The 16,214-nt window shown below is 38.3% G+C and overlaps 1 pseudogene; it reads left to right on the forward strand.

Moving 5' to 3' along the window:
- Positions 1-8,725: 8,725 nt before the first annotated feature.
- Positions 8,726-15,237, forward strand: LOC126001613 (40S ribosomal protein SA-like; annotated as a pseudogene).
- Positions 15,238-16,214: the final 977 nt, after the last annotated feature.

A 16,214-nucleotide genomic window follows, 5' to 3' on the forward strand; every position in this document is an offset into this window, starting at 1 on the left:
GATGGAGCAGAAGTCTTCCATACACCACAAAAGCACCAAGGGGAGAGTAAATGAACCTGAAAGGAGTCTAATAATTAATCCCATGACAATATATTTCAAGGGTGGAGAAACCTTGTATCTCTTAGGGCAAGGGAATTCTTTTCGAATGACCCCAAAATTTACTGTGCTTGTGCAAGAGGGGAAAAAAAAGGCAAAAAGCACAAAACATTTTTTATTTTATTATAATTTATATATATATTTATTTATCTAGTTTTTGTCTATTTCTTTGTTTTGGTGTGGATATTGAAGCTGTTGTCTCCATTTTTATTTATTTATTATTTTTTTTTCTTCTTTTCTCTTCTTCCTTTATGCGCTCTACCATGTTTTTTCATCTCAAGACCATGGCTTTTATGTGGTGCTTATCTTTATTGTTGGAATGCTCACTGGATATTTTATTTGACACTTCTTTTTTGTACTGTTGTGGTGTTGCACCTTCTTTTTCCCCTTCCTCTCTCAAACTGAGGATGAGAGCCTCTAGAAGGACTCCGCCCGTTTTTCGACGTTTGTTTTGATTTTTACCCCAGTTTATTACTTTCTTTTCTTCAAAACTATACCACATACTTGAAGCTATCTAGTCCCGCGCCTCCCAATTAGGGGTGGGGGGAAATAAGGGAGGTACCAAGACCAAAAACAGGTGTAGACCACTAAGTAGTATGCTAGTGCACCAGAGGGGACTACTCAGGCTAGCAGCCCCGGGGTGAGGGACAAAGAAGTTATGGGAGGCAGGACGGGAATGGAGGTAGAGGGAAGGACAATTCGGTGATGGGAATTCCCCTGATTTTATGTTAATATGTACCTAAAAATATTGTCAATGATATAGTGAGCACTGATATGAATTAAAATAAATATTATATAAAAAAGTCACCAAATGGGGGAAAAAAAGAATAACTTGCTAATTTTTGTGTTGAGTGCCTTCTATGTTTATGTTCTAGGGCAGCTTTATTCTTTTAATAATACGTGTAAGGGTTACTAATGTTCATCCTCCAATTTGAGTAGAACTAAGAGAAAAAACAGCTCCAACACTTGATTCTTCCTCCTTCAAGGGAACTGAAACCATAGGTACTGTTTTTGTCCCCACCTGTATCACAAAGAAATTTTTATTTTGATAGTGTACAATTTACCAATTTTTATCATTATGTTTTTAGAGTCGTTTGTAAGAAACCATTGGCTTGGATCAAAGACCAATGAGATTAGAAGCTGAAATCCATAAATTCTTTGAGGAAAACATAGTCAAGAACTACTCTAAGACTTAGAGCCTCAAAAGGAATCTTTAATGATAGGAGGCCCAAAGGCCAGTCCTATAGAATCAATCTGAGAATAAATGGGACTACATCAGACTAAAAGTTTCTGTGTCGCAAAGAAATCAGGTTAAAATTAAAAAGACAACTGAGTGTGAAGAATATTTGTACTCAATCATATCAGAGTAGAGGGTTGAAATATAGGATATATAAAGTTAGCTCAGATCAATATTACTCCACAAAACCTAAAACACCAATCAAAAACTGGGGAGAGGAGATGACACTTCTCTGAGGAGTATCAACATCATGGCGTAACAGGCACATAAAAAAAACTGCTCTCGTCATCACTTATCATTAGGAAAATCCAAATCAAGACAACAATGAGATATCATCTTACACCTGGGAGGATGGCACATATTAAAAATACTGGAAACAATCTGTATGGGCAGGAATGTGGTGAAAAAGGAACTCTCATCCACTGCTGGTGGGAATGCCGCCTGATCTAACCCCTACAGAAAACAGTATGGAAGGTTTTCAGTAAACCAAGAATCAGTCTTTGCCATATCACCCAGAAATCTCACTTTTGATCATCTATACCCAAGACATAAAATAAAAACACTAATCCAAAGGATGTATGCAAATTGATAATTCACCACAGCACTCTGTACAATAGCTAAGAGTTGGAATTGACCTAGATGTCCAACAACAGATGTGGATCATGAAGATGTGGTACGTATATACAATGAAATATACATGGCTGTAAGGCATGATGCAATCATACAATTTGCAATCATACAATTTGCTGCAACATGGAAGGTACTATGTTAAATGAAGTAAGCCAGAAGAATGCGAATTACAGAATGATATCTCTATATGTGGTATTTAGAATAACTGCATGAAGAAATGCAATAGTTTAAATCAGGGGTGGTGAACAAGTTCGACACAAAGAGCCAAAATTTTAAACTGTGAGAGTCAGAGAGCCATACCACGCAATGACCTGCCAAAACAGACAAACACACAAAAGCATCTAATTTTAACAATAATATATTAAACACACATTGCATTTTGCCATTTTGAGTGAGGGTAAAATTCCTGCAGTGATGGTGAGGGTCTGCTGCGTCCTCCACACTAAGAACTAACGGCCAGATGTGACCCAACATGTGACACACGGGTCCCCCGCTCGCTGGCCCATGCAGTTGTTTCCGAGGGATGGGAGACGGGAGGACGCAGCCTGGGGGCGGGACTGCGCGCTCGGAGATCTCTCCTCAGAGGTCCCGCCTCAGAAGCAGCAGAACAAAATCCAAAAGTGGCAAAGAGCCACAGTATATAAAATAATGATAAGAGGCAAAGAGCCGCATTCATTTTGGCCGGGAGCCGCTTGAGGCTCCGCGTGTTCGCCACCCCTGGTTTAAATGGTAGTTGCCAAGAACACTCTGCCCCAGAATATAGGGAGGAGAAGGAAAGCTATTGAGTGGAGGAGGAGAAACACAAATATGAAAGGATGAGGTCCAGGGGCCAAGAAGTCTCAGGTGCTTTGGTGGTGATAAGAAAGGACATAAATATCCAAACCAGAGTCAACAATAATAAAATAATGTTTTTAAATGATAAATTTTAACAACAAAAAATTTAAACGGGTCTTTTATGCGTTCAGGCTGGGGGATATGGAGTGTTTGCATGGGATGTAAATATTGGTGCAGGGAGGTAAATATTGGTGGTGGGATTGATCCTGAAATATTGTGTGTCTGAAACTCAACAATAAAGAACTTTGTAAATCACATTGGTTTCATTAAAAAACAAAAGAGAGAGAAACCATTGCTTTACCTGACTGTTCATTTACTCAACTCAAGAAAATTGCTGATCTTTTCTAATTTTTTTCTAGTTTCAACTTCTGAAGTTATATCTATGATTTATTTAGATTTGGCTTTGTATAGATAAGAGGAAGGACTCCAACTTTATTCTTTTGCATGTGAATATCTAAATGACCTTGCACCATTTATTGCTCTTTTGAATTATTCCCCCCCCCCTTTTTTTTTTTGCCAAAACTGATCCCAAATTTAGGGGGTTATTTTGGCCTCAATTCAATTTCAATTTTTTGTGTTTTCCTATACCAATCTACGCTGTCTTAATTCCCATTGTTTTTAGTAGGATTTAGAACCAGAAAATGGAAAATTTTCATATTGTTTATTCTCTTTCAAGATTAATTTAAATACTCTGGGTCCCTGATTTCAATATGAATTTTAGGATCAACTTATCAATATCTGCAATGAGAAAAGTTAGTTAATATCTTGAGGGGGGTCTGTTTGGTACCTGTAGATTAGATGCTTATATTATCTGTAGATCATTTGGATGCAGTATTACCATCTTAAGCGCACACATATTAAATATTCCAATTAAGGAAAACAGCATGCTTTTCCACCTATTTATTTCCATTTATTTTTGTTTTTATTTAAATGATTTGCAATTGTCAGGTTTGACATCTTGCATTTACTCCTTTGTTACACTTATCTCTGAGTATTTTCTTCATTTGATACTAAGATTGAAATTTTTTTCTTTTTTATAAATAAATTATTTAATTGATTCACTATGAGATACACAGTTACAAAATTGTTTATGATTGCGTTTCAGTCATACAATGTAAAACAACTTTCAATTAATGTCCTGCTACCCAGTTTCCCTCTTCCTGTCCTATATCCTGTTTGCTTTTGTGGCAGACATTTCTCTCTCTCTCTCTCTCTCTCTCTCTCTCTCTCTCTCTCTCTCTCTCTCTCTTTCAGAAACTCATTCATTTTTGTTTGGGGCTACACCTGGTTGCGCTGAGGGGTTACCCCTGGTTCTGTGCTCAGAAATTACTCCTGGCAGGCTCTGGGGACCATATAGGATACCGGGCATCAAACCCTGGCAAACTCTCTATCTGCTGTGCTATTCTTGGGCCCCTAGGAAGCAAATTTTTGAGGGAAAGAAATAGAGACAAAATAATTCAAAATTCAGAATTCAAAATGTAAAAATCCTTTCCAAAGGGAGGAAGAAATTCACTGATGTTATATCACTGGAATTTTGTATTGTAGACAAATTGTAGGCTGCATTTTTGTAGCCCAGTTTGTCTATGTTTTCCTCCTGTCCTGATCCATCACTACTACAGAGACTAAGGGGTCAGTTACTTATATTCTCTATCATAAACTTTGCATAAAGTTTCTGCCTCCAAAAAGATACTATAACAAAACTTTCCAGAAGTTACCAGGATGTCTGAAACTGCATCTAGAAAGATGTGATAAAGGTGTACCATGGGTACTTCATGAGCAAAATTATGGAGTGTGGGGTAGGAATGCCAGGCAGGATAAAGAAATAACAAGGATACTAATTTTTTTTGGCAGAGGGGGCAGAACCATAGCACAGCACGTAGGGTGCTTGCCTTTCATGTGGCTGACCTGAGTTCTATCCCTAGGACCCTATAAGTTCACCTGATTACTGCCAGGATGATTCGAATGCAGAGCCCTGAGCACTGCCAGGTGTGGCCTCCAAACAAAACAAAACAAACAAAAAACCCAAAAATTCACAGAGGATCAAAATAGTTATTTATCTACAAAAGATGTACAGTTGAGCAGGCACATAAAAATGTTCGATTATTAGAGAAATGCGCTGTGCAGTATGTCATCTTCACACTCCTTTTAGAAATGCTATCAAAAAGTTAAAAAAAATAAGTGTTGAAGAAGATGTAGAGAGGAGGTAATCATTGTACATTATTGGTAGAAATGCAAAGGGCTATGCCCTCTAGGAAAGAAAAAAATTAAGACTAGATATGCCATCTGATTCAGCTAATTCGCTTTTGAGTATTTGTTCCCAAAACATCATTTAGTACCCAAGCCAAAGTTGACGACAATAAAATCAAGAGACCCAAACTATAACAAGCTAAACACAAAATGCTACACTAGTAGTCCAGGGGGCTAAGGGTGGAGGTATAGGACACGTGTGGGGAACTATAGTGGAGGGAGGTCAGCACTGGTGATGAGAATGACCCTAACTCATTGTCACCAGATGCCTGATACAACTGTGAAACACCTTTCACAATGGTCTTAATAAAAAAATTTAAAGATCAGAGGCCAGAAAGATAGCATGGAGGTAGGGCGTTTGCCTTGCATGCAGGACAGGGGTTTGAATACGGATATCCCATATGGTCTCCTGAGACTGCCAGGAGCGATTTCTGAGTGTAGAACCAGGAGTAAGCCCTGAGTGCTGCCGAGTATGACGCCCAAAAATTTTTAATTATTTAGAATAATATATGCTTTTATAAGCTTATGGCTGCATTTTTGTGATATGGAAACCTAAGTGCTCATCAATAGCTTTTCCTTATCAGCAGAATAAAATGTGGCATAAGTGCTCAATACACTACTGGTCAGTCATAAAAAAGGAGGAGAAATAGCGCAGCTGTAGGGCTTTTGCATTGCAAACGGCTGACGCAGCACCAATGGGGGTTCGAATCCTGGCATCCCATATGGTCCCTCTTGCGCCTGCCAGGAGTGATTTCTGAGCAGAGAGCCAGGAGTAACCCCTGAGCATTGCCGAGTGTGACCCAAAAACAAAACAAAAAAAAAAAAAGAAGAAAATTTTCTCAAGGCTGAGAATGGTAAATACAATGACTTTACTCATATATGGGATCTGAAAATCATTTCTACCATATACCTTTCCCTAAGTCCCCAAAGTAGCTATTTACCTAAATTCAGTACTGATAACTAGCTCCTTCATAGATCCTTCATACTTACTTCATATAGACCACTATCTACTAGTATACTTGTGACTTTCAGTTTTTATATTTTACATCTATTTTATCTTTTTTTGGGGGGGAGGAGGCCACACCCAGTGGCGCTCAGGGGTTACTCCTGGCTCTGTGCTAAAAAATCAATTCTGGCAGGCTCAGGGGACTATATGGGATGCCAGGAATCCAACAGGGTCTGTCTTGGATCAGCTGCATGCAAGGCGAACACCCTACTGCTGTACTATTGTTCTGGTCCTCTATTTTATCTTTTACATCTATGGCATCACTCTATAGTTTTTTTTTCTCACTCAGTCTTAACTCTGTTCTTTATACATAATTGTAGGAGAAATTCTGGTATGTTTACTTCTCTCTATGAACTAAGTATCTCTCTATTAGAAAATCACATAACTCATTCTCCCATTTCTGGGTCTTTTGTTTGCTTATATTGTTTTTGCACTTCTTGGTATGCAGTAAATAAACTTGATTACATTTCCTGAATCAAACAATTTGGGGGTAAAGCTTTCAAACTATGTTTACTGAAATTTGCAGAAAACGATAGATTTTGCTAATGTAATTCAGTACACTTCGAAGAGTTTTATAAAATTATGTTTGCTCAGAGTACCTGCAAGCACTCTTGATATTTTGCTGCTGTTCTAGTTCATATTTGAATGTTGGGCTCGATCATATGAACTAGGTGCATGGCTCACAGTTCTCCCTCTGTAGATGGAAGGTTTTTTCTTGCAGTAAGTAGACTGGAATCTCTGGGTGCTATATATGTATCTTACAGTGATGCAGAACATTGCTCTCCTCTCCACCAACAGATGACAGGATTTTCTATATTGCTAGCAGCTTGGTTTTGGTCATCCTGTGAGTATATTTCACTGTAATTTTATTTGACATTTCTCTAATAATATTAATTATCCTTTCGTGCACTTCAGGGCACACTTCATTGTGTGTGAAATCTCTTTTCACCTCTTTAACCCAGTTTCTATATTGTTCCTATTTTTTTTATCTTTTCATAGAGAGTTCTGTATACTAACCTACTATTTTCTTACTTTCTAAACACATTCTCTCTAACGAAGCAGGTATTTATAATTTGTACTTCTATGTCTTGTGTCTTTTTATGGAAACTTAAATATATTTTCACTTACATGTTTTTAAAATAATTTTAAATATTTGTTTTTCTTCTTAAGCTTGTCACACTAGGAGAAAAAGTTGCCTTGTCACACTCATCTGGAGGACAGTCTGTCACCACCACCCATCAACCCATGGAGAAGGCTTCTCTTCTTATACAGGGGAAGTCATTCTAAGCCGTTACCTCTCCAGACTTGTACAACACAGTCTGCTTCCTGAGCTCACTCCTGCAAGGCGCTTTAGGAGCATAGCCAGGGCTGAAAGATAAAGTGCTCTTCCTTCAGAAACCCCAATATGGAAGTGTGGCTAGGTAGAATTACAAAGACAAGAGCAGGGAAGGGAAGCAGGGAGGCTGGAGGCAAAAGGACAATTATCTCTGCTTCCAGGTGGGCCCAAGGTGTGGGGATGACCTTGATGATAGAACACAAATCCTATTGTGTTTAGAATGGTTTGTGATTCCCCAAAAAACCCTCTCTAGGAATGAGGTTAATGTTAGTATTGCCTGAATCTAGAAAATTTTTGAATTTCCATCAAGATCTGGAGATCTCTACTTGTTCTAATACTTTCAGTATGGCAGAGAAATTAGGTGAGTTGGCACAAATAGGAATGATGATACTTTGGGATGTCATTTATTTTGATTAGGACATAACATGCAGTAGTTAGGGTTTACTCTTGTCTCTGAATGCTTACTTGCTCAGGGGACCATATTTGGTGCAGGAAATGGAACACAGGTCAGCCATATTCAAGGCAAGCACCCTACCTGTTGTGCCATTTCTCTGGCCCCAAATGGAATGCCACTGACTTACTTACTCTCACAGTCCCTGCCCATTAGAGCAAATACAGTGACTGGTTAGACTTTACTATTTTCTTTAATGACTTCACTGTGTCAGAGACAGGAAATAAGAAAGGGGTGACTTTCTGGGACCAGGATTTTCTCACTCTGATTCTACTGAACTAATGGGGATTGTCTAGTATGTGAGGGTGCAAAAAGCATGGTGCACCATAGCCTGCCCTAGCACACACAACTTAAAAGGATAGAGATGTCCCTGCTTTCTCCTTCATGTGGGAAATGACCATGCCACTATTCCTCCTCACTTTCTTTACAAAAAGGACCATAGTATTGAGGGAACAGAGGACAATTTTCTCCTATGTGCATTTGTGAGACTCTCTTAAAAAGAACATTTAGAGGGCCAGATAGATAGTACAGGGTTAAGATGCTTGCCATGATCCCAGTTCAATTCCCATTACCACATATAGTCTCTGAATACCAGGCATGACCTTTGAGCTCAGAACCAGGAGTAGCCCTTGAGCACTTCTGGGAGTGGCTCAACATCTCCCTTGAAAAATTAATAAATAAATAAAAAGTACATTGTGAACTTCATTCACACCCTAGTACAGTGTGATGGTGTTAAACGGACCTCTTATCTCTCCTCACTAGACCCCATGCCTGTGAGCAGGCCTGCCCCACCATGGTCCTCAAGTGGGAATTATATAAAAAGGAAAAGGGGTCCTTGAGTTGGGGCTCCTGCACCCATATACACACACCTCTGCTGTCAGTGAACAGATGCATAACTTTCCAGAAGGAGGTGGGCAGCACTTGGATTTGAAGGCAGAGAAATTAATATCCCCAGAAAAGCACAGAAGAGAGATGAAAGAAGTAAAGAAGCACTATCCCCTCACACCAATGAGAATAGTTTATATGAAAAGGATTGGAGTGCTGGTGGAGATGCGGTGAGAAGGGAACCCTCATTCTCTATTGGTGAGAATGTCCCCTGGATAAGTATCTATGGAACAAAGTGTATTGATTTGTCAATAAATAAAAGTTTAAACTGAGATATAATAGCAGATATTGAATAGGGAGATATTAGGCAAAAAAAGTGTCAAACAAAATAGACACTAACAAAACAACATCAAGACATTTAGTAATCCAAATGGCAAAAACAAAGAGGGGTGAACTCTTTAAAGCAGTAAGGGAGAAGAAAATCCTTAAGTATAAAGGAAAAATCATAAGAATCAAACTAGATCTTTCATTTGAAACAATCCAGGCACCCTGATTTTGACATAGGATCTGTGCAAAAACCAAGATCTCTACAGAAATCTGACTGTGACAACCACAATTTAGAAAAACTTTTAATGGGACCACAAAGAAAGACTTTGTGGTTGGACAATTTGGTATGCTTGCATGCTGCAGTTGGTCTTATGGCAGAATGTTTCATGGGTAGGGTTTCCCTGTTTTTAGGCCAAAGGTTTTTCCTTTATCGGGATATTAGGTTTTTCCTTTCTATTTTCCTCATATTTTGCTGCACCTATGAAACAAACAAAACGAAAAGCTATCATACACACTCCTTTTTCTTTTGTTTTCTATTCTTTTCCTTAAATAGGGGCTCTACCTTTTTCACAGAACCTTGGAACCAGATTACTTTGTTGTTACACACATTTCTGTATTTTTCTATAAAACTAAGAAGAATGGAAAAAGAAAGGCTGAGGGCCAGGGGCCAAGTGGTCTCAGGTGCATTGGTAGAGAAAAAAAAATAAGGACAAAACTAAATAATCAAGCCAAAGTAAATGACAATAGAATCAAGAAACCTAAACTTAAAAAATCTAAACTTAAATGGCCCTGTTATATTGGCAGGCCAGGGGACAAAGGGTGATGGTGTAGGATGCACTCTGGGTTCATTGGTGGAGGGAGGTCATCACTGGTGGTGGGAATGGCCCTGACTCACTGTATATCTGAAATGCAACTATGAAGAACTTTGTAGATCACAATAGTTTCAATAAAATGAAATACAAAAGTAGATTATGGAAATGCTTGCAAACTGCTATGATGTATGACTGAATTTTTAAGTGAGACTTTTAATTTTATTTGTTTATGTTTTTACTATTTGGGGACACATCTGGCAGTGCGCAGGGATTACTCCTAATTCTGTGCTCAGGGATGATTTTTCTGTGGGATTGTTTTTTTGGGCCACACCTAGTGATGCTTAGGGGTTACTCTTGGCTCTGCATTCATGAATTACTCCTAGTGGGGTTCAAGTTACCAATATGGATACTAGGGATCAAACCTAGTCATGTGCAAGGCAAGAGCCTTACCTGTTGAACTATCATTCCATCCCCATAGGGGCAATGATTTCTTTTTAATTTTTATTCTATCAAAGCACCATGATTTACAAAGTTACTCAGAGTTGAGTTTTACACATACTATGTTTTATTATTAGTACTACCACCAGGGTATCTTCTTCCCCGCACCAAGATTCTCAGTTTCCTTTTCATTAACCCCCATCCCCTCATCTCCATCTGCCCACCCGGATAGACACTTTTTTAAGTTTGGATGATGAAGTTTGGATCTTATGTTTTCAGTGTTGTTGACTCTGTCATTTGTAATCCTTCACCTCTATATACTTCTTTACACCAATGATGTACTTGGACCCCTTTGAGCTCTGCTTCCCATTTCTTCCCAACTATCTCTTCCTCCTCCTTGTTTTCTTTCCTTCTCTGTCCTTCCTATATTCTGGCACCAAGGGTGATCTAGTCATCCCCCATTCAAACACTGCATTCCCATGTCCTAATCTCCCATAGTACAGGGAGATTTTTTTTTTGCTTCATATTTCTCTATTTTTGAAGCCCATCTGATCAGGTGTTTCACAGTGTCCACCAAGAATGTTGTTTAAGTCATGAAAGAGGGCTAAAAGGGCTGACCTCTGAAGAAAACAGGTCTCATCAGGCACTTGAGGAAGGAGCCAAGAGGTACATGGCTACACCCAGACACACCCAGCCTCAGCTGGCACACGCTCATAGACAAGGGAAGGCTGTTTTTTTATTTTATTGTTTAGCATTATATATATATATGTATATATACATATATATATTAAAAAAGACCATTCACCAGTGCAACATTCCCATCACCAATGTCTCAATGCTTTCAGTTTTTCACCATTAAGAATGATATTGTGGGGGCCAGAGAGATAGCATGGAGGTAATGCATTTGCCTTGCATGCAGAAGGTCGGTGGTTTGAATCCTGGCATCCCATATGGTCCCCTGAGCCTGCCAGGAGCGATTTCTGAGCATAGAGCCAGGAGTAACCCCTGAGCGCTGCCGGGTGTGACCCAAAAACAAACAAACACAAGAATGATATTGCTATGGGTTTTTTAAAGATAGGTGTTACTATATTAAGTAAAGTTCCTTTGACCCCTATATTGCTGAAGGTTTTAATTACGAATGTGTGTTGGTTTTTCTGCATTGATTGATATAATGGTATGACTTTTATCTTGTCTTTTACTTATGTGGTGTATGATGTTATTGATTTACATATATTGAACCATCCTTGCATCTGCATGATGAAATCCACTTGATCACGATGTATACTTCTTCGGATGTGCTATTTAATTCATTTTGCTAAGATTTTGTTGAGAATTTTTGGATCAGTGTTTATCGGGATATTAGTCTGTAGTTTTCTCTCTTGGTAGTCAGCTTTTCTGAGCAGCGTAATGATAGCTTCATTGAAGATATTAGGGGAAATTCACCTTTCTTTGATATTTTGAAACAGTTTAGGGATCAATGACAATAATTCTTCTTTGAATGTTTGATAAAACTCACCTCTAAGCCTATTTGACCTTGACTTTTATACTTGGGGAGATTTTTTAACTAAAGATTTAATTTCCTGGCTTGTGACTAACATGTATAGGCATCTACTTCTTCCTCATTAAATTTTAGTAGATTAGATTGTTCCAGAAATTTGAACATTTCTTCTAGGATTTTTAGCTTAACAGAAAAAAAGTAGGTCATAGTAAGCTTTCATGATGTCTTGAATGTCTGGGGATTCCATTGTAATTTCTTCTCTTTCATTTCTGATTTGATTTATTTGATTGCTTTCTCCTTTTTTCCTGTGAGTCTTGCCAATGGTTTGTCTATGTTGTTTATTCTTTCAGAAAGTTGGCTCCTGGTTTTATTGATTCTTTGTGTTGTTTTCTTGGTTCTTATATCATTGATTTTTGGTGTGTTTTTTTCTTTTATTCTTTTACTTGTGCATGTTATTTAAGATATTGTTGTTTATTTAAGATAATTAAGGTGTATCTTTAGGTTGTTGATTTTATCTTTTTCTTTTTTCTTCTTTTCTGTATCACTATGTCTTTCCCTCTAATTACTGTTTTCACTGTACCTCATAGATTTTGGTAACTTATTTCTTCATTATCATTAGTATCAAGGAATCTAGTTATTTCTTCCTGATTTCTTCTTCTTCTTCTTCTTTTTTTTGTGTGTGGTTTTTGGGTCACACCTGGCAGTGCTCAGGGGTTACTCCTGGTTCCATGCTCAGAAATTGCTGATGGCAGGCATGGGGGACCATATGGAAAGCCGGGATTCGAACCGATATCCTTCTGCATTAAAGGCAAACACCTTACCTCCATGCTATCTCTCCGGCCCCCTGATTTCCTATTTGATCCAGATGTTATTAAGCAACATGTAGTTCAGTCTCCAGGTGTTAAAGTTTCTTCCCATCTTCTTTTTATCATTTATATCTATCTTTGTAGTATTGTGGTCTTGAAGGTACTTGTTATATTTCTTATGTTTATGATTTTTTTTTATAAATTAGGCTTATGGCCCAAAATATCATCTATCCTAGAGAATGTTCCTGTGCACTAGAGAAGAATGTGTATTAAGTATTTTGAGATTGTAAGATCCTGAATATATCCATTAGTCCCAGTTATTTTAGTTTCTCATTTAGGGTTCTTATGTCCTTGTTAATATCCTGCCTACTGGATCTATCCAGTGGTGAGTGTGTCATGTTAAAATCTCCCACTACTATCACGTTTCCATACATGTGTTTATCTAGGTTTGTGAGAAATGTTTTACAAATTTTTGATACAACATTTGGTGAGTATATGTTGGTTAGAGTTGGTACTTTTTGCTTTATTTTTCCCCTGATAGCGTTCATTCTTGTCTCTAATATCTTCCTTGAAGTTGAATTAAATTTGGGTTTATATAAGTATAGCTGTCCCAGCAATTTTTTATTTCCAGTGGTTTGTTTAATTGTTTTCCATCCTTTATCTTAGCCTGTTTCTCTCCTGAGATTTTAGATATGTTTTCTATGAGCAGTAAAAGGATGGGTTTTGTTTCCTACTACAACTCTTTGCTTTGTACTTATTGATGGGAGAGTTTATTCCATTGACATTTAAGGAAACTATTGACAAAAAAGGGCTGTCATGTCATTGTACTGTGTAGGATTGGTTATATAGTTTATAAGAGGTTTTTCAGTAGTTCAGTAACAGTCAATTTTTGAGATCATGAATATCACCAGTTCTTTTTTTGCCTGAAAATCATTTTACCCCTCTCTCCCATATAAATGAGAGATTTAAAATAAATAAATAAATAAATAAATGAGAGATTTGCTGGATGGTGGACTCTAGCTTGAAAACATCTTTTATTCAGTAAACTTGAATTCGTCATTCAATTCCTTTTTTTTCCTCAACCATTTCATGTGGGATATTGGATGTGATTCTTTGTTCTTTTCTTTATATTTTAGGTTTTTATTCTCCCTTACTATACTAAGAAGTCTATCTTTGTTTTGATTACCATATGTCTTGGTGGTGGTCTGTTGGAGTCTATTTTTTTAATATTCTTTTGGCCTCTTAAATTAGGGCAGCTGCCCTAATGAGAAGTTCTCTGCTATTATCTCTCCTACTACTTGTTTCTTTCCCTTTCTCTTTTTTTCTCTGGTATTCCTATAGTTCAGATATTATTCCTCTTCTCTTGTTCATGAAGTAACTTACATTTTCTTCCATCCTCTTTTCTCTCTTTTTTTGACTTTCTTACCAATGTTGACTTTTAATTTGTCTTCAAGTTTGTGTATGTGATTCTTCCCCATGTGGTTCTTTTCTATTGTTTGCTAGTGTGTTCTTTAGCTCCTTCATTCCATTTGTACATTTTCTTTCATCTTCTAAAAAGAGTTCTTTGGCTTGGTTGGTGTTGATGTTGGATGAGTTCAAATAAATGATGGCACAGACTGTTATCATAGCACAAGAAAGTATGAGAGCTGAAATAAGTCAACTGCAAGCAAAACTGACAGAAATAAAGAAATGGTAGATGGTATAAAAACTCAGTAGAAGGCCTTTCGGCGCTACCCAGCAAGAGATCTATACCACTTTGTTCTCGATTTCCTGAGTAACTTAAGGGGGGAATTTCACAATATCTGGAGTCCTTGATGTCCTGCAAACAAAGGAGGAGGATGTCCTCAAATTCCTTGCTGCAGGCACCCACTTAGTTCCATCTGGACTTAGTTCCATCTGGACTTCCAGATGGAACCATACATTTTCAAAAGGAAAAGTGATGGCATCTAATAAATTTGAAGAGAACCTGGGAGAAGCTTCTGCTGGTAGCTCGTGCCATTGTTGCCACTGAAAACCCAGCTGATGTCAGTTTTAATCTCATCCAAGAATACTGGCCAGAGAGCTGTGCTGAAGTTTGCTGCTGCCATTGAAGCCACTCTGATCGCTGGCCACTTCACACCTAGAACTTTCACTAACCAAGTCCAGGCAGCTTTCCAGGAGCAGAGACTTCTGGTGGTTATTGATGCCAAGGCCAACCACCTGCCCCTCACAGAGGCTTCTTAGGTTAATTCGCCTACAATTGCTCTGTGTAACACAGACTCTCCTCTGTGCTGCATGGACATTGCCATCCCTTGCAACAGCAAGGGAGCCCACTTGATGGGTCTCATGTGGTGGATGCTATCCCAGGGAAGTTCTGCAAATTCGAGGAACCATCTCCCCTGAACACCCATGGGAGGTCATGCCAGATCTCTACTTCTACAGAGATCCTGAGGAGACTGAAAAGAACAGCAGGCTGCTGCTAAGAAGGCTGTGGCCAAGGAGGAATTTCAAGGTGAATAGATTGCTCCAGCTTCTGAATTTACTACGACTCAGCCTGAGATTGCAGACTGGCCTGATGGGGTGCAAGTGCTCCCTGGGCCTATTCAGCAGTTCCCTATCGAAGATTGGAGCCCGCAACCTGCCACAGAAGACTGGTCTGCAGCTCCCACTGCTCAGGTCACTGAATGGGTAGGAACCACCACTGAATGGTCTTAAGCTGTTTATTTTAGACTGAAATAGGAATGGAAATCAGGTTGATGGAAAATAAGTGAGTTTCTAAAACAACAACAACTCAGTAGGAGGTCTGAGCAACATAATAACAGCAGCTGATAGTGTAGTACAGCAGGTAGGGCACTTGCCTTTATGCAGTCAACCCAGGTTCTATCTCCAGCACCACAAATGGCCCCCTCAGCTCTGAAAGAATGATCCCTGAGTGAAAAGGCAGGAGTAAAATTACCCTTGTGCATTGCCAGATATTATCTCCCTAAAACAAAAACACACAAAAAGCAAATAAAGTAGGGGTTGGGAAAAAAATAAAGTCTGCAAATGAAAAATGCAACAGCACATCAAAGAACAATGGAATAAATGAAAGAGGGAAATGTATCATTGGACTTTGTGAGTAGCAGAAAATCTGGTTCAAAATCCCTAATTAAAGAAAACTTATAGAAGAATTTATCAAAGCTGATGAATACAGGCAATCAAATACAAGTGTCCAAAAGAGTTTCAGCGTAAAGAGACTCAGCTAAAAATATCTGAGACACATTGTGCTCAGAATAACAAAAACTAAAAACAGATAGTATAGTGAAAGCAGCAAGATATAAAAGGGAACTACATACAAAGGAAAGCTCCTAAGATTGATAACAGATCTATCGAATGAGGCTCTGTGAGCCAGAAAATAATGGAGGGATATAGTATAGAACATAAAGAATGCTCTATGAAGCCTGACTATATCATTCAGATCTGAAGGAATGATCAGAGGTTCATAGGCAGGTAATAGTTTAGGGATTTCATAGCCTTGGAACCAGTTTTGCAAGAAGCATTATTCTCTTTGAAAGAGAATACAAATTCCCAGCACTTGTCATTTAGTATGACATTTACTCATTGTGCTTACAGTTACATTCTACTAGATTAAGAGATTACTAGATTGCTAAAGGATTTTATATAGTATTTTCAATAACAAATTAAAATTTTAT

Source organism: Suncus etruscus, chromosome 2 (assembly GCF_024139225.1).
Source record: "Suncus etruscus isolate mSunEtr1 chromosome 2, mSunEtr1.pri.cur, whole genome shotgun sequence".
Classification (NCBI taxonomy): Eukaryota; Metazoa; Chordata; class Mammalia; order Eulipotyphla; family Soricidae; genus Suncus; species Suncus etruscus.